An 18,620-nucleotide genomic window follows, 5' to 3' on the forward strand; every position below is an offset into this window, starting at 1 on the left:
TGACCAGTTGTTATCGCACTGGTCTTTAAGAAATTAACTGCCCCAATGGTACAGAAATGAACCGATAATTTGGAATTTATCTTTATCGAGCCGTGAAAAAAAGAAATGCCGTTTACGATGCTTGAAAACGTAGAAAGATTCATGTGAACCGCAAAAAGGCATAGGACTGCAAAAGGAGAATTATTTAATAGTATTCCTTGAGCTAAGCTTGAGAAAAGGAGATGGAACTGAAAGAACCTACAAGCGACAGTGGTTCGCCTGTGGAAAAAAAGCTAGTTTTATGGAGGATAAGAAGCATTTCCATTCCACATGGATGCTGATTAAGGGATATTCGTTGTTCCCAGAATGACTAGATGCATAGCAATGTGCGAATATCGTCTCCAAAGCGAATACTCCTCAACACCAAGGCGAACTTCAGACAAATTCGAAATGCACAAGTGTGCGCTCGCTTCGCCTTAATTTTAGATAAGATCAGTGAGGACATACCATTCTTAATATTTTTAATTGGAAAAAAGCGTCTTACAGAACAACAAGTCCATGCAAAAATATTTCAGATATTTTCCACTTTCTAGTAATTACAGTAATGAACGCGTTTTTCTTCATGTTGGCAAGTGGCAAGTAAAACATTCGAATAATGGACGCATATTGTCAAACTAGAATGTTGGATGCACTGCAGTCTGCAGTACTTATTGTTTGTTTAATGGTGGCATGTTGAGTGTTTTCAAGTAAAATGAGTGTGTAAACGTTTAGCTGATTTAGACTAACATAAAAAGAATCGGAAGGGGTAGTGCAGAAGTTAGGCAAGTAAAACGTGTATTAGATACGTCTATGAAGCCATATCACTGCAGTACTATACGATTTCTATGATGTAAATGGGCATTCTTAAAAGTAACAAACAGCAGCGTATATTGCTTTGTAATATTAGATTTTCCTATTGCTCGTATTTATGAGCAGCCTATAATATCATAAAATTATGATTTAGTTTTTTTCAAAATGTGGTGGGAAATTAAATTTAGGTCTGTGAAAAGTTTGAGAGGTTGGTATACATTACAAACGGTTCAAGTACATAGCTCGCATCTCTTTAAAATCGTATGTAATAATTTCATTGTTTTCTCGTAAATGTGGCGTACCTGTGATTGGCATATCTTTATTGTACTTTATCGTGTGTTGTGTATCCTATGGGTTCCTTGTTGCTACAGTTGTTTCACATATTTTGGTCCCCATCGCCCCTCAACCAGATTCTACACTTTTTATGTGCATGGTACGATCACGTAATTTTGCTTTTATTTAGTTGCTTGCATACTAAGTTTTTCACCCGCGAGCGCAATCGCTGGGTGCAAGGACTTCAAATGACATTTTGATTTTAGTGTCCAACAAATGCTTTCTTGTATTATGACCTAACCGCCTTGAGTTTAGTCGCCTATTTCATGAGTATACCGTAGGTGATTGTGTCGTTAAGATTAATTTTCTGGTGTTTGTTGTTGTTTTCAAACATCAGAAATTAGAATTGTGTGATTTCTGCAGTTTTCCACTTTTTTTGTTGTAGAGTCCCAGCCGATGTTAAGACAGTTTTATGGTTGTTTTTGTTTCTAAACTTGTAGGGAATAGTGTAATGGCTATCTTGGAACTGTGCATGTAACATAACAAAAACAGATAAAAATGATCACTAACAAATAGAAATGGATTCATGCATTAATCACATGACATCTGTTAAACTTGACTCTTAATAAGTCTTACTTACAAGAGTATGGCAATAAATTAAACACATCTAAATCTATACACTGCAAACCACCATTAGGTGTATGGCACCTGGTACATGCCATTGTACTAGTTTGTAGGGTTTCTTCCTGTTCCACTCACAAACAGAGCATGGGAAGAAAGATTGTTTGAATGCTTCTCTCTCTCTGTGTGTGTGTGTGTGTGTGTGTGTGTGTGTGTGTGTGTGTGTGTGTGTGTGTGTGCAGTAATTATTCTAATCTTATCCTCATAATCCCTTTGTGAGCAAGAAATAGGGGGTTGTAGTACATACCTGTAGTCGTCATTTAAAGCCGATTCCTGAAACTTTCTTAATAGATTTTCTTGGGATATTTTACATAGCCATATCTTCAAGAGTCTTGAAGCGGAAAGGTCGGGGAAGAAGGCCAGTGTTCACTCTGTCTACTTGCTGGGGGGTCCCATCCGAGATGTGGAGGAGGCGCTGCCGGCGGCGATAGAGAGCACTGGGTGCACCCGACTGCAAATTGTTGCTCATGTCGGCACCAATGTATCACATGGCAGGAATTTTTTGATGTATTTGTTACTTACTCCTGAATTTTAATATATGCTAAATTCAATAGCATCTGAGACTGTGAAGGTAACTCCCCTGCCTGAAGTGATACGGATTATGCCGTTTAAGCCTACAATTGACGACAGTAGTAAGTTTATCGCAGCACTCGCAAATGTTTGAAATGTTACAATATATCACAATTAAAGTGGGTACTGATACAATCAATGAAAGATTACACAGAAGCAACACGAATAGTAAAATATGTGAATTTAAAATTGGCATACGATCTTGTGCATGCAGTCTCACACAGTAGGAAATTCCTAGGTCGGCATTTATGTATAAATAAACATGCTTCTTGCACAGATTTTTCTGTTAGCTGATTCTGTGCACACATGATAATCACCACAGGAGGTTTCTCATTAAAATCATGTAATATTACCTATAGGCTGGTTAATGTCTTCTCTTTTTCCTTCAAAGATGAAGCTAAACATTGGTGTGATTAGATCTACTAGAGCTACCAAATTGTGTGAATGTTGATTGTTCCAAATCCCTTAGACATTTTCTATGGCAATGAGATCAGGCAATTTAAAAGGGCAGTTGAGATGCAACAAGTTGCATGAGTGTTAATCAAACCAGGAAGGTATGCATGGAGCCCTGCGAATCTTGGAGATGGTAGTGTCCACAGTGTATTCATCGTAAAGGTGTAGAACAAAGGGAAACACTTGGTCACTAAGAATGTTGAAATAAACATTTTGCTTCATGTCCACAGTAACCTGAATGAGTGGGTCTAAGCCATGGTATGTAAAATAGCTCCAAAACATCACAGAACCATCTCAGACCTAAACTGCACCCTCCAGATACTGCAGGTTAAATGCCTTATTGGGCTAATAGGGTATTTGACACCTTGCATCTTTTAGAAAGGGATAACAAAATAACTTTGAACCACACTACTTGCCGCCAGTAAGGTACTGTCTTGTTTGTGTGGTGTTTGGCCTATTGAAACATTTTTATGTAGTCTGTAATAAGGTACCGGACTCTAAATTTGCATTGTGGTTCCTTTCACATTGTTTACCAGCAGACTTGTGGAGATGTACTTGCATTCACTGACAGCAGCAATCCCTATTGAATTTGAAACTGTCATTGCAAGATGTGATATTCATTTCTGGTCATTGTTAGGACCTTTGACAACCACTAATCTTAGGCCATGTTGCATGGCTGCAAGTGGTACACCTTTCTTTGTAGACACATTAGTCACTCAGCAAATTGATATAACAAGGAACTGGGCTACCACTTCACTGTGATGATTTACATTACTTTCTGGGGAAGGGGTTACCTGACTTTCCTGATACCAGTTGTACACCACATACAGCGCTCCAAAACAATTGGTGCGTTCTTTCAAGCAGCATGATGAATACTTCATCTGGTGAGCTTACTTATTTCTAGAATGAGGTGATATTATTATTATGAATGTAATATTTTAACCATCTTAGGTAGCATCGTTTAATATAAGAATGGATTAGATTAGCGAAATTGCTATTCCAGTTTGTGGGATTTGAGGCTATATAGTTTTATAGATGCAAAGCAGTTACCTGATGTGTGTTCTGTTGAACTGATCAGATGATTGCAGTTAAGTTCAGAAAAACAGACAAAGTGAACGTCATTACACTTCTGTGTTAAAGAAAAGAAGAAGGTTTAAGGGCAAGAATTCAGCTTTAGTTTGTTTTCGTGATCAATATCATTATCATAGCCACTGCTGGATAAAGCCACCAGAGTTCTCCCTGTATCAAGAGCTGTAGCAATTCGTTTACTGCAAGTTTCCTAAAATTGAGTTGTGAACCTTGCTTAAACTGTCATGAAGCTGCAAACGTTTCCTGCAACTCCATTGTCCTACTGTGACAGGATATCTGGTCACAAATCATAGTCTATCAAGATCTGTAGAGTAGAAATATCTCTAGAGATAGCATTGTGTTCTGCACATGTTGTCAGCATTAAGCTGTGATTGTTGTGTGATATGGTACTGTTGTTTATGCTTTCTGCAGGGTTCAAAAATTATTTATGTTACATGTATTTGTTGCATTTTTAACTTTTGTTTTGTTGTAATAACAATGGTGAATTACTATTGTCACAGGTGCAAAGAGAAATACATGAAAGGAAAAGTTTGTTGTATGAGCACTTTGGCATGCTGTGCCATTTTCGTTGCATTTTGAACAAATGTGTTGTTATATTGTGTGCAAAACGTGTAGCATTGTTGAGCAAAGTCTTTGGCCATCTACTAAAGTCTATTCTAATAGCAAATTCCATCTTGGTGAACACACAGGTATAAGGCAGTCAAAATCCACAGCTTGAAAAATCTCCATTTCTTTTGATAATGGTGAACCTCATAGCAGACTATGTAGGAATAGTCTTTCTCCCTCCTGACACATTTTTGATAGTTCCCACCTGCATGACAATTAATGGTTTTCTTTTGAAACTAGAATATAGGCCTACATACACAGGTATCCTCAGATCTAGGTTGTATATTCTGCTTTGCAGATAAGTCAGTGGGAAGTAAACAGATTGAATGTGTATCATAACAATGGGGAACAGAAGGAAGAACACACACACACACACACACACACACACACACACACACACACACACAGTCTTTTTTTTAGTACAAATTTATCTGCTTTGTTGTATTTTACCATCTTTGCATTGAATTAACCATTGATTAACAAGCATAAAATGTTAGTACATTACATGACAGCTAACTTTTTTGTGTGTGTCGTACAGTTCAACTGACATGCTGGTCGGTACAACAGATTGCACTGAAGGGCCACTACATTAAAAGTTCATGGAAACTTTCCCCCGTTCCCCTCCCCCCCCCCCCTCTCTCTCCTTTTCCCCTTCCCATCTCTATTCTCATCCTCACTCCCTCCCACCCATCCCTTCCCCCTCTCCCCCTTCCGCTCCCTCCTTCCTCCTCCCCATCCCCATCCCTCTCCTTCCCTCCCTCCTTCCCTCCCCCCTCCCTCCTTCCCTCCCCCGCCCTCCAACCCTCCCCCTCCCTCCCCACTGTCACCTCCCCTTCCCTCTCCACGCCGCCCCACCTCCTCCCCCCCCCCCCCCTCTCTCTCTCTCTCTCTCTCTCTCTCTCTCTCTCTCTCTCTCTCTCTCTCTCTAATATTTTTGATCCATTTACAAAGTTGTTTGAATGTTTCCACATGTTACCATTTTTGTAAAGGGCTAAGAGCTTGTGCATAAAATGTGACAATGTGACTTGTTAAGATTGCTACCAATAGGCAGAATTCTGTGCTAACCTGAAAAAAAAAAACCTTGAAAAAAGTAGTGAAGAAGCACTTTATATAATTGCCAATGTGCAGCAAATTTAGTGTATCGGGAGATCTTTTGAAAGTCACTGTCTTATGATCAAGTCGTTTTGCAGTGCCATCACAGAAAACATACTAGAGCAAACTCAGCAGTGTGATAAAGTGCTGTATAAGACTCTAAAGTAGCTGTGACTGTCTCAGGGACCAAAAATATGAACATCCGAACTGTAACTCTTCTCACAAAGAAGCAAGATATTTGTTGATTTTTCTCTTCAGAGCTAAGGGCCTATTGTATTCTAGACAGAAAATGCAATATGTTGTGGCATCTACAAGATGCCTCTACAAAATCCATGGCACACATGATGAAATCTCTCTGTAATAGCGATGTAATAACATTCAAAATTTACAGGTAGCACTATGGACAAACCTATGCCTTCCTGGCATGTCATGACCAGAGTGACAGTATATGTTGTAACACATCTGTTCTCTGCAGCTGAATGCTCACTCCAGACGTATCTGTTTACTCTGTGATCAAATCCACTCACCCTCCAGTGATACAGTTGAGAATAACTGTGCGAAATGTGACTGGAGTACAATCAGTGGCGGGTCATTCCACGTCAGATCATCCAGAAATTTTAGGAAATGACACCCATCATCATGCAAATCCTTGAAATTTTGGGTAGTGGAAGTTTACCTAGATATATTCACATTTACAAAATGTAAATGTTGCAGGTCAATTACTTTTTCACTTATGATAAAAAGAAGTTGTATAGATTCAGGCTTTCATAGATAATCTCCTTTATAATTTAAAAATGCAATAGTTGCTATAGTTTTTGCAGTGGAAGCTTGAATTTTTTTAGTTAAAAAGGAAGGTTTATATTTTCATAATCGTGCTTCTTGTAGTGAATATCCATCATCTACATCTCAGAAAATATTCTAAATAATTACTTTCAAACAAAATCCATGCATGGACATTATTTTTTAAGGTATTGGCCCATCATACCTACCTTTGAAGAACTTAAACTATTATTATAAATATTCAATTATGCCACACACAAAAAGAATCAGTTTGTAGAAATAATGGGAAGTGTGAAAAACAACGTTATTGTAAAAGAAATATTGAATCTGCTAATTCATGAGTACCATGTCACCGCTGAATTGCTGAAGAGAAGTTGGCTACACTGGATTTCCCTGGGAGCAAATCATATCTGAGAACACTGTTTTATTGCCACTACATGTATCGCGTAATCCAGTTCCTTTGTTTTGAGTCATGTGTTCACTGAGGATGCAGTTCTGAGCTCTTATACTGAGTTGTACCCCGAGTCAATTATTGGTTATAAATTCAATTGTTGCAGTTTGTAACTGTTCATTCCAAAACAAAAGTAAGTCCCCTAATGTTACAATAATAATGTGAAATACTTTTGTAATGAAATAATGGGATAGAATGATTTTTCATTATTTACACCAGTCATCTTTTGAATTATTTATGACAAATATTGGTTTTATGACTGAAGCAGTATGGAAAGTACAAGTAGGCAGTTTTTTCTTGGTCACTCTCTGCAAGATACATGTGATAATGCCCTGGCTTGTGTGAATGAACTGACCAGTGAAGAACAAGAACTTTTATTATGGTGAAACAACATTCATTCATACTGTGTGTTTCATGTGTGCCTGTTAAGCACAAAGTCAGGTATCTGCGCAGATTCTCTCTGCATAAAAAAAAAAATTGCTGTGATCCCTTCAAAGGCCAGAAATGATCTGTTTCGTCTGAATTGTGTGAAATTTGTATAGAAAAGGCAGAGACCTTCAAAATGAGAGGCTTATATTAATGAAATACAAGCAAGTGACGACTCATCACCACACTATATAAATGACATTAATGCGAAGGTGCAGACTCCTGAAAAATGTGTGCTCAATACTGGCTTAACTGGCTTAGGAGTATCTCGTGCAAAGCTGCTTTCAGTTGCTCGACATAGTTGGTATGCAGCAGCCAAATGAAAATTGGAAACAGCAGCTGGGACTCTGAAAACTAAAATTTCACTTATGTATCAAGTTGAGCAGGCTGCTGATGGAAGCACTATCCCTGACAGTGATTTAACAGAACTGGAAGAAAAGGCAAAACATCATGATGAACTCATGGACAAAATCAAACAGAAAATGGAATATGCAAATAATCGTGAAAAAAATTTAGTTACTTACTCTTGTGCTGCCAACTTGGTCTCAACAGAAAGTCAGTTCCAAATCTTATGTTTATGAATATTTGGTAAGACAAGCAAGAGCTCTTTTAATGGAGAAAGGTATTTTGTTGATGGCTGAGCAGAAAAGAGGAAGGACATTGCCACATGACACAGTGCAAAAAGTAAAGAGTTTTTATTTGGATGATGAAAATACAAGAATAATACCTGGGAAAAAAGACAAAGTGAGCACCAGCAAAAATACGTATGAACAAAAGCGTCTTGTTGTGACTAATTTAATTGAACTGTATTAAAAAGAAAGATGATGAAACTTACCAAACAAAAGCGCTGGCAGGTCGATAGACGCACAAACAAACACAAACATACACACAAAATTCTAGCTTTCGCAACCTATGGTTGCCTCGTCAGGAAAGAGGGAAGGAGAAGGAAAGACAAAAGGATATGGGTTTTAAGGGAGAGGGTAAGGAGTCATTCCAATCCCGGGAGCGAAAAGACTTACCTTAGGGGGAAAAAAGGACAGGTATACACTCGCACACACACACATATCCATCCACACATACACAGACACAAGCAGACATTTGTAAAGGCAAAGAGTTTGGGCAGAGATGTCAGTCGGGGCGGATGTACAGAGGCAAAGATGAAGTTGAAAGACAGGTGAGGTATGAGCGGCGGCAAATTGAAATTAGAAATTAGCGGAGATTGAGGCCTGGCGGATAGCGAGAAGAAAGGATATGCTGAAGGGCAAGTTCCCATCTCCGGAGTTCTGACAGGTTGGTGTTAGTGGGAAGTATCCAGATAACCCGGACGGTGTAACACTGTGCCAAGATGTGCTGGCCGTGCACCAAGGCATGTTTAGCCACAGGGTGATCCTCATTACCAACAAACACTGTCTGCCTGTGTCCATTCATGCGAATGGACAGTTTGTTGCTGGTCATTCCCACATAGAACGCTTCACAGTGTAGGCAGGTCAGTTGGTAAATCACGTGGGTGCTTTCACACGTGGCTCTGCCTTTGATCGTGTACACCTTCCGGGTTACAGGACTGGAATAGGTGGTGGTGGGAGGGTGCATGGGACAGGTTTTACACCGGGGGCGGTTACAGGGGTAGGAGCCAGAGGGTAGGGAAGGTGGTTTGGGGATTTCATAGGGATGAACTAAGAGGTTGCGAAGGTTAGGTGGACGGCGGAAAGACACTCTTGGTGGAGTGGGGAGGATTTCATGAAGGATGGATCTCATTTCAGGGCAGGATTTGAGGAAGTCGTATCCCTGCTGGAGAGCCACATTCAGAATCTGATCCAGTCCCGGAAAGTATCCTGTCACAAGTGGGGCACTTTTGGGGTTCTTCTGTGGAAGGTTCCGGGTTTGAGGAGATGAGGATGTGGCTCTGGTTATTTGCTTCTGTACCAGGTCGGGAGGGTAGTTACGGGATGCAAAAGCTGTTTTCAGGTTGTTGGTGTAATGGTTCAAGGATTCCGGACTGGAGCAGATTCGTTTGCCACGAAGACCTAGGCTGTAGGGAAGGGACCGTTTGATGTGGAATGGGTGGCAGCTGTCATAATGGAGGTACTGTTGCTTGTTGGTGGGTTTAATGTGGACGGACGTGTGAAGCTGGCCATTGGACAGGTGGAGGTCAACGTCAAGGAAAGTGGCATGGGATTTGGAGTAGGACCAGGTGAATCTGATGGAACCAAAGGAGTTAAGGTTGGAGAGGAAATTCTGGAGTTCTTCTTCACTGTGAGTCCAGATCACGAAAATGTCATCAATAAATCTGTACCAAACTTCGGGTTGGCGGGCCTGGGTAACCAGGAAGGCTTCCTCTAAGCGACCCATGAATAGGTTGGCATACGAGGGGGCCATCCTGGTACCCATGGCTGTTCCCTTTAATTGTTAGTATGTCTGGCCTTCAAAAGTGAAGAAGTTGTGGGTCAGGATGAAGCTGGCTAAGGTAATGAGGAAAGAGGTTTTAGGTAGGGCGGCAGGTGATCGGCGTGAAAGGAAGTGCTCCATTGCAGCGAGGCCCTGGACATGCGGAATATTTGTGTATAAGGAAGTGGCATCAATGGTTACAAGGATGGTTTCCGGGGGTAACAGACTGGGTAGGGATTCCAGGCGTTTGAGAAAGTGGTTGGTGTCTTTGATGAAGGATGGGAGACTGCATTTAATGGGTTGAAGGTGTTGATCTACGTAGGCAGAGATGCGTTCGGTGGGGGCTTGGTAACCAGCTACAATGGGACGGCCGGGATGATTGGGTTTGTGAATTTTGGGAAGAAGGTAGAAGGTAGGGGTGCGGGGTGTTGGTGGGGTCAGGAGGTTGATGGAGTCGGGTGAAAGGTTTTGTAGGGGGCCTAAGGTTCTGAGGATTCCTTGAAGCTCCGCCTGGACATCAGGAATGGGATTGCCTTGGCAAACTTTGTAAGTAGTGTTGTCTGAAAGCTGACGCAGTCCCTCAGCCACATACTCCCGACGATCAAGTACCACAGTTGTGGAACCCTTGTCCGCCGGAAGAATGACGATGGATCGGTCAGCCTTCAGATCACGGATAGCCTGGGCTTCAGCAGTGGTGATGTTGGGAGTAGGATTAAGGTTTTTTAAGAAGGATTGAGAGGCAAGGCTGGAAGTCAGAAATTCCTGGAAGGTTAGGAGAGGGTGATTTTGAGGAAGAGGAGGTGGGTCCCGCTGTGACGGAGGACGGAACTGTTCCAGGCATGGTTCAATTTGGATAGTGTCTTGGGGAGTTGGATCATTAGGAGTAGGATTAGGATCATTTTTCTTCGTGGCAAAGTGATATTTCCAGCAGAGAGTACGGGTGTAGGACAGTAAATCTTTGACGAGGGCTGTTTGGTTAAATCTGGGAGTGGGGCTGAAGGTGAGGCCTTTGGATAGGACAGAGGTTTCGGATTGGGAGAGAGGTTTGGAGGAAAGGTTAACTACTGAATTGGGGTGTTGTGGTTCCAGATTGCGTTGATTGGAATTTTGAGGTTTTGGAGGGAGTGGAGCTGGAAGTGGGAGATTGAGTAGATGGGAGAGACTGGGTTTGTGTGCAATGAGAGGAGGTTGAGGTTTGCTGGAAAGGTTGTGAAGGGTGAGTGAGTTGCCTTTCCGGAGGTGGGAAACCAGGAGATTGGATAGTTTTTTAAGGTGGAGGGGGAAACCATCCTTGTAACCATTGATGCCACTTCCTTATACACAAATATTCCGCATGTCCAGGGCCTCGCTGCAATGGAGCACTTCCTTTCACGCCGATCACCTGCCGCCCTACCTAAAACCTCTTTCCTCATTACCTTAGCCAGCTTCATCCTGACTCACAACTTCTTCACTTTTGAAGGCCAGACATACCAACAATTAAAGGGAACAGCCATGGGTACCAGGATGGCCCCCTCGTATGCCAACCTATTCATGGGTCGCTTAGAGGAAGCCTTCCTGGTTACCCAGGCCTGCCAACCCGAAGTTTGGTACAGGTTTATTGATGACATTTTCGTGATCTGGACTCACAGTGAAGAAGAACTCCAGAATTTCCTCTCCAACCTTAACTCCTTTGGTTCCATCAGATTCACCTGGTCCTACTCCAAATCCCATGCCACTTTCCTTGACGTTGACCTCCACCTGTCCAATGGCCAGCTTCACACGTCCGTCCACATTAAACCCACCAACAAGCAACAGTACCTCCATTATGACAGCTGCCACCCATTCCACATCAAACGGTCCCTTCCCTACAGCCTAGGTCTTCGTGGCAAACGAATCTGCTCCAGTCCGGAATCCTTGAACCATTACACCAACAACCTGAAAACAGCTTTTGCATCCCGTAACTACCCTCCCGACCTGGTACAGAAGCAAATAACCAGAGCCACATCCTCATCTCCTCAAACCCGGAACCTTCCACAGAAGAACCCCAAAAGTGCCCCACTTGTGACAGGATACTTTCCGGGACTGGATCAGATTCTGAATGTGGCTCTCCAGCAGGGATACGACTTCCTCAAATCCTGCCCTGAAATGAGATCCATCCTTCATGAAATCCTCCCCACTCCACCAAGAGTGTCTTTCCGCCGTCCACCTAACCTTCGCAACCTCTTAGTTCATCCCTATGAAATCCCCAAACCACCTTCCCTACCCTCTGGCTCCTACCCCTGTAACCGCCCCCGGTGTAAAACCTGTCCCATGCACCCTCCCACCACCACCTATTCCAGTCCTGTAACCCGGAAGGTGTACACGATCAAAGGCAGAGCCACGTGTGAAAGCACCCACGTGATTTACCAACTGACCTGCCTACACTGTGAAGCGTTCTATGTGGGAATGACCAGCAACAAACTGTCCATTCGCATGAATGGACACAGGCAGACAGTGTTTGTTGGTAATGAGGATCACCCTGTGGCTAAACATGCCTTGGTGCACGGCCAGCACATCTTGGCACAGTGTTACACCGTCCGGGTTATCTGGATACTTCCCACTAACACCAACCTGTCAGAACTCCGGAGATGGGAACTTGCCCTTCAGCATATCCTTTCTTCTCGCTATCCGCCAGGCCTCAATCTCCGCTAATTTCTAATTTCAATTTGCCGCCGCTCATACCTCACCTGTCTTTCAACTTCATCTTTGCCTCTGTACATCCGCCCCGACTGACATCTCTGCCCAAACTCTTTGCCTTTACAAATGTCTGCTTGTGTCTGTGTATGTGTGGATGGATATGTGTGTGTGTGCGAGTGTATACCTGTCCTTTTTTCCCCCTAAGGTAAGTCTTTCCGCTCCCGGGATTGGAATGACTCCTTACCCTCTCCCTTAAAACCCATATCCTTTTGTCTTTCCTTCTCCTTCTCTCTTTCCTGACGAGGCAACCATAGGTTGCGAAAGCTAGAATTTTGTGTGTATGTTTGTGTTTGTTTGTGTGTCTATCGACCTGCCAGCGCTTTTGTTTGGTAAGTTTCATCATCTTTCTTTTTAGATATATTTTTCCCACGTGGAATGTTTCCCTCTATTATATTCATATCATTAATTTGAAGCCAACAATCACGTTTGTTATTGTTATCGTTATTGTCACTGTTACATTTCGAAGTCTTTTCTGTCGTCTTATTTCCTCCTTCTGTTTTTGCCAGCAGTTTCACTTTCTATTCACCTTCTCCTTTTTTACCGTAATCCAGTACACAATTTTATCCCGTCGATATACACTCAATAATACGTAAATCACTTCGAAACCATAACCAAAAAAATTTTTTTTCCCGCTTTGCTGCTATAAAATCCACCGTTTCCAGTCCACAAACAGTTCCTTTTAGCTATTAAACAACCCTTTCGGCAGTTTTAATAACTTTTGCTTTATTTCCATTTCCGTTTTTCTCACATCACCGATCATTTTTAGCCGCTTCCCACAGGTTTTAACGTCATTATTTCTTCATCAAACAATTGTTAGCTTCATTTCCATAATCTGCCACCACCAAACCACTCCTTTTAATACATCCTCACGTAGTTTTTTCGAAATTTTCCCGAATTTCTCCACCCTTTAACGTGTTTTGGCGGCAACACAACCACCTAACCTTTATGCACATCATTATCTACCTACACAAGTTCACCACAGGATCAACATAGCCCAGCCCTAACCAACCCTTTTTCGCCTTTTTTCACACCAGATCTCCATTTGCTTTCTAATTTTACCTTTATCTCTCCCCATATATTTTTTCATATTTATTTTCATTTTCATTTCAGCCTCGTGTTCCACTTTCCACCTTCTAGTACCATGTCACCCTCACAACACCTTCACAACGACCCCATTAAGTTTTATTTACATTCCCTCCGCAAACATGCCTTCGCCCTAGCCAGATTACACTCCCATATTTTATTTTCTCAGGCTTGTCTGACATTTGGCATCACCCCCAAAGGCCTCACACTTAAAGTTCCCATCTCTGGCTGCAACCCTTCTTTCCATCAGTCCCTATACCAGTTCCAAACCAAACAATCCATTGCCCTCACCCACCTAATCCTTCACCTACACATCCACTCAGCCAATCAACACGCCCATCAACTCCTATCCTTAATAAAAATCCTCAATCTTTCCTCTCCCACATCCACACCTGTTGTTCAGAGCATTCTCCTACAGGCCAACCGCAAATTAGAACAGCATGCCACCCTCCACCTTAAAAAACTATCCAATCTCCTGGTTTCCCACCTCCGGAAAGGCAACTCACTCACCCTTCACAACCTTTCCAGCAAACCTCAACCTCCTCTCATTGCACACAAACCCAGTCTCTCCCATCTACTCAATCTCCCACTTCCAGCTCCACTCCCTCCAAAACCTCAAAATTCCAATCAACGCAATCTGGAACCACAACACCCCAATTCAGTAGTTAACCTTTCCTCCAAACCTCTCTCCCAATCCGAAACCTCTGTCCTATCCAAAGGCCTCACCTTCAGCCCCACTCCCAGATTTAACCAAACAGCCCTCGTCAAAGATTTACTGTCCTACACCCGTACTCTCTGCTGGAAATATCACTTTGCCACGAAGAAAAATGATCCTAATCCTACTCCTAATGATCCAACTCCCCAAGACACTATCCAAATTGAACCATGCCTGGAACAGTTCCGTCCTCCGTCACAGCGGGACCCACCTCCTCTTCCTCAAAATCACCCTCTCCTAACCTTCCAGGAATTTCTGACTTCCAGCCTTGCCTCTCAATCCTTCTTAAAAAACCTTAATCCTACTCCCAACATCACCACTGCTGAAGCCCAGGCTATCCGTGATCTGAAGGCTGACCGATCCATCGTCATTCTTCCGGCGGACAAGGGTTCCACAACTGTGGTACTTGATCGTCGGGAGTATGTGGCTGAGGGACTGCGTCAGCTTTCAGACAACACTACTTACAAAGTTTGCCAAGGCAATCCCATTCCTGATGTCCAGGCGGAGCTTCAAGGAATCCTCAGAACCTTAGGCCCCCTACAAAACCTTTCACCCGACTCCATCAACCTCCTGACCCCACCAACACCCCGCACCCCTACCTTCTACCTTCTTCCCAAAATTCACAAACCCAATCATCCCGGCCGTCCCATTGTAGCTGGTTACCAAGCCCCCACCGAACGCATCTCTGCCTACGTAGATCAACACCTTCAACCCATTAAATGCAGTCTCCCATCCTTCATCAAAGACACCAACCACTTTCTCAAACGCCTGGAATCCCTACCCAGTCTGTTACCCCCGGAAACCATCCTTGTAACCATTGATGCCACTTCCTTATACACAAATATTCCGCATGTCCAGGGCCTCGCTGCAATGGAGCACTTCCTTTCACGCCGATCACCTGCCGCCCTACCTAAAACCTCTTTCCTCATTACCTTAGCCAGCTTCATCCTGACCCACAACTTCTTCACTTTTGAAGGCCAGACATACCAACAATTAAAGGGAACAGCCATGGGTACCAGGATGGCCCCCTCGTATGCCAACCTATTCATGGGTCGCTTAGAGGAAGCCTTCCTGGTTACCCAGGCCTGCCAACCCGAAGTTTGGTACAGATTTATTGATGACATTTTCGTGATCTGGACTCACAGTGAAGAAGAACTCCAGAATTTCCTCTCCAACCTTAACTCCTTTGGTTCCATCAGATTCACCTGGTCCTACTCCAAATCCCATGCCACTTTCCTTGACGTTGACCTCCACCTGTCCAATGGCCAGCTTCACACGTCCGTCCACATTAAACCCACCAACAAGCAACAGTACCTCCATTATGACAGCTGCCACCCATTCCACATCAAACGGTCCCTTCCCTACAGCCTAGGTCTTCGTGGCAAACGAATCTGCTCCAGTCCGGAATCCTCGAACCATTACACCAACAACCTGAAAACAGCTTTTGCATCCCGTAACTACCCTCCCGACCTGGTACAGAAGCAAATAACCAGAGCCACATCCTCATCTCCTCAAACCCGGAATCTTCCACAGAAGAACCCCAAAAGTGCCCCACTTGTGACAGGATACTTTCCGGGACTGGATCAGATTCTGAATGTGGCTCTCCAGCAGGGATACGACTTCCTCAAATCCTGCCCTGAAATGAGATCCATCCTTCATGAAATCCTCCCCACTCCACCAAGAGTGTCTTTCCGCCGTCCACCTAACCTTCGCAACCTCTTAGTTCATCCCTATGAAATCCCCAAACCACCTTCCCTACCCTCTGGCTCCTACCCCTGTAACCGCCCCCGGTGTAAAACCTGTCCCATGCACCCTCCCACCACCACCTATTCCAGTCCTGTAACCCGGAAGGTGTACACGATCAAAGGCAGAGCCACGTGTGAAAGCACCCACGTGATTTACCAACTGACCTGCCTACACTGTGAAGCGTTCTATGTGGGAATGACCAGCAACAAACTGTCCATTCGCATGAATGGACACAGGCAGACAGTGTTTGTTGGTAATGAGGATCACCCTGTGGCTAAACATGCCTTGGTGCACGGCCAGCACATCTTGGCACAGTGTTACACCGTCCGGGTTATCTGGATACTTCCCACTAACACCAACCTGTCAGAACTCCGGAGATGGGAACTTGCCCTTCAGCATATCCTTTCTTCTCGCTATCCGCCAGGCCTCAATCTCCGCTAATTTCTAATTTCAATTTGCCGCCGCTCATACCTCACCTGTCTTTCAACTTCATCTTTGCCTCTGTACATCCGCCCCGACTGACATCTCTGCCCAAACTCTTTGCCTTTACAAATGTCTGCTTGTGTCTGTGTATGTGTGGATGGATATGTGTGTGTGTGTGAGTGTATACCTGTCCTTTTTTCCCCCTAAGGTAAGTCTTTCCGCTCCCGGGATTGGAATGACTCCTTACCCTCACCCTTAAAACCCATATCCTTTTGTCTTTCCTTCTCCTTCTCTCTTTCCTGACGAGGCAACCATAGGTTGCGAAAGCTAGAATTTTGTGTGTATGTTTGTGTTTGTTTGTGTGTCTATCGACCTGCCAGCGCTTTTGTTTGGTAAGTTTTATCATCTTTCTTTTTAGATATATTTTTCCCACGTGGAATGTTTCCCTCTATATATATACTGGAGACTAAGGTGGAGTCTCAAAATTTGCTTCTCTTCGACTAAAACAGTGCATATCTGGAGGATCATCAGGAACACATACCATATGTGTGTGCATTTACCACCAAAATGTTAAAATTGCTTCTAAATTCCATTTCTATTAAAGAAGCATACCAAGTTCTAACCGAGCGAGGTGGCGCAGTGGTTAGCACACTGGACTCGCATTCGGGAGGACGACGGTTCAATCCCGTCTCCGGCCATCCTGATTTAGGTTTTCCGTGATTTCCCTAAATCGCTTCAGGCAAATGCCGGGATGGTTCCTTTGAAAGGGCACGGCCGATTTCCTTCCCCATCCTTCCCTCACCCGAGCTTGCGCTCCGTCTCTAATGAACTCGTTGTCGACGGGATGTTAAACACTAATCTCCTCCTCCTCCTCCTCCAAGTTCTAATTAAAATGATAACTTGATATAAATAAGCGAGCCTGTATGCTTTGTCTGTGTGAAAAATGCCCCACCAGGTCATTGCTTCAAACCCACTTAGAAAATAAAACTCCTGATGAGATGGTTCAGTACAGTCAATGGATATTAACAGATAGAATGACTAAGTGTTCAAATCACTTCTCTATCAGATTTCTGTGACCCACTAATTAAGAAAATTGAAAAACTTACTCCACACTCTTTTATTTCTCAATCAAATTCTGGCTATTTGAAAATGAATAAGGAAACACTTGATGAAGGGTCAGTGTTAATTTTAATGGATTTCAGTGAAAATCTCAATTTTGTTGTTCAAGATGAAGTACAGGGGTACCATTGGAACAATGGCAGCTGCTCGCTTCACACTGTCCATATATATTACAAAAAGGACAAACAGTTGCATACAAGAAGTATTTGTATTGTTTCTGATGATCTAGAACATGATGTTGCCTTGGTGTACCAGACTCTGAAGACTGTATTGAATTTTTTAAAGTGTGAATTTCGAGAAATTCATCTTGCGTATGTTGAATATTTCACTGATGGTTGTGCTGCACAATATAAAAATTGTAAGAATTTCAGAAATATCTGCTACCATGAACACGACTTCAACATAAAGTGCAGCTAGTCCTTTTTTGCTGCTAGCCATGGCAGATCTCCCTGTGATGGTATTGGTGGCACTGTTAAAAGACTTTTCACAAAAACAAGTTTGCAAAGAGCTTATAAAGATCAAATACTTACAGCTTCACAGGTATTTGAATTCTGTGGCAAGAACCTGCAAGGCATTTCAGTTCTGTTTGTTTCAAAAGGTGAAATGGTACAAGTCAGACATTATCTGTCTCAGCACCTCACAAATGTAAAAACAATTCCTGGAACACAATCTATGCATCACATTGTACTAATATCACCAACCATGATTGGAGCAAAAAGGTTGAGTTGTGATACGGATTTTAGTATGGCACATGATTTCTCAGATGCACTTCCATCATTAATGCCATAGTGCACTGTGCAGCCCAACTGCTATGTTGCATGTGCATGTTGTAGTAACACTGTTCACGTTTACGTCACACTGCACTTAGCGTAGACCGGGACTGTGTCCTAGGCATGCCCGATGTAGACTGACTGGGCACGGCCCGTGCTGCCGGAGTTGTTGTTGTTGTTGTTGTTGTTGTCATGCCGGCAGAGGTCGCGTCCGAATTCTCACGTGCCCTCTGGTGGACGGGACTCTACTTGCGGCAACTACCGTCCGTGACGCACCGTGCCAATGTGCGCCTCCCGCGATCTTTCTGGTGGCTACTACACTCCTCCTCCTTCGGGGGGTGAAGCCACTGTGATCCACTGCATCGGAAGGTGGAGCGTCGGGCAGGAGCGATGACCTCCACATCCATTGGATGGC

At 43.3% G+C, this 18,620-nt stretch overlaps 1 protein-coding gene across 2 annotated transcripts in view; it reads left to right on the plus strand.

Annotated features, from left to right (window-relative positions):
- Positions 1–18,620, plus strand: part of LOC124796421 (protein twisted gastrulation-like) — a 52,488-nt gene that overhangs the window by 517 nt on the left and 33,351 nt on the right. Inside the window, exon 1 of one of the 2 annotated variants that reach the window (XM_047260601.1) lies at positions 659–800. The exons of the other annotated variant lie outside the window; for it this stretch is intronic. The gene's annotated coding sequence lies outside the window, so the exon portion shown is untranslated. Of the gene's footprint in view, positions 1–658; positions 801–18,620 lie in introns of those variants that run through there. 2 annotated transcript variants of the gene reach the window in all.

The sequence above is a fragment of the Schistocerca piceifrons genome, chromosome 4 (assembly GCF_021461385.2).
Source record: "Schistocerca piceifrons isolate TAMUIC-IGC-003096 chromosome 4, iqSchPice1.1, whole genome shotgun sequence".
Classification (NCBI taxonomy): domain Eukaryota; kingdom Metazoa; phylum Arthropoda; class Insecta; order Orthoptera; family Acrididae; genus Schistocerca; species Schistocerca piceifrons.